The following is a 672-nucleotide window of genomic DNA, read 5'->3' as shown; positions in this document are numbered from 1 at the left end:
GTGTGTGCCCGCGTGGCTGTGTGAATCTGTGAGAGAATCTAATCCGTGTGTGTGTGTGTGTGTGTGTGTGTGTGTGGGAGGTCAGCTTTGTGCTTCAGATTAAATAGAAAAATAAAGAGAAAATAGGCCAACATCTGTCACCCCAACAAAAGCACATCAGCCAGTCTCAATTTTTTCTCCCTCTCACATGCCCTCTCATATTCTCATTAGTGAGTTAGTAAACAAAACATAAACATATAGCTGATAATTACTTGAAAAATGAGGGGAAAACCACAAAAATTGCGAACTTCTTTAGAGTCCATGATGCAGTTGGATGGCTCCAATTCATCTTGATATTGCCTTGCATTTTTATTTTTGTATATTTTTTATGCAATTGATTGAATATGGACTTGAATAGAAAACAAATTAAGTATTGGCACATTCTTCACATCAACCACCCAAACCCTACTTTGGCAAACCAAACAATGCAACGTTTCAGGGAATGCACCACTGTGCTGCTGCCTTAGATTAGCGGAGTTTAGTAACTAAAAGCAGGAGGAAACTGCTTGCATGCTCACCACTGTCCATCAAAGGTGACGGCATGTGCTTGTGCTTTCCCACAGCTTGTATAGACACTGTACATACTGTAGAAATAAAATGCAAAGACTGGAACAGTTGGTGTTATAGGTGTGT

At 40.0% G+C, this 672-nt stretch overlaps 1 protein-coding gene across 1 annotated transcript in view; it reads left to right on the top strand.

Annotated features, from left to right (window-relative positions):
- Positions 1–672, top strand: part of zdhhc5a (zDHHC palmitoyltransferase 5a) — a 44,348-nt gene that overhangs the window by 10,021 nt on the left and 33,655 nt on the right.

Source organism: Monopterus albus, unplaced genomic scaffold (genome assembly GCF_001952655.1).
Source record: "Monopterus albus unplaced genomic scaffold, M_albus_1.0 scaffold356.1, whole genome shotgun sequence".
In the NCBI taxonomy this organism is placed as follows: Eukaryota; Metazoa; Chordata; class Actinopteri; order Synbranchiformes; family Synbranchidae; genus Monopterus; species Monopterus albus.
This window is presented reverse-complemented; position numbering and strand designations above follow the sequence as displayed.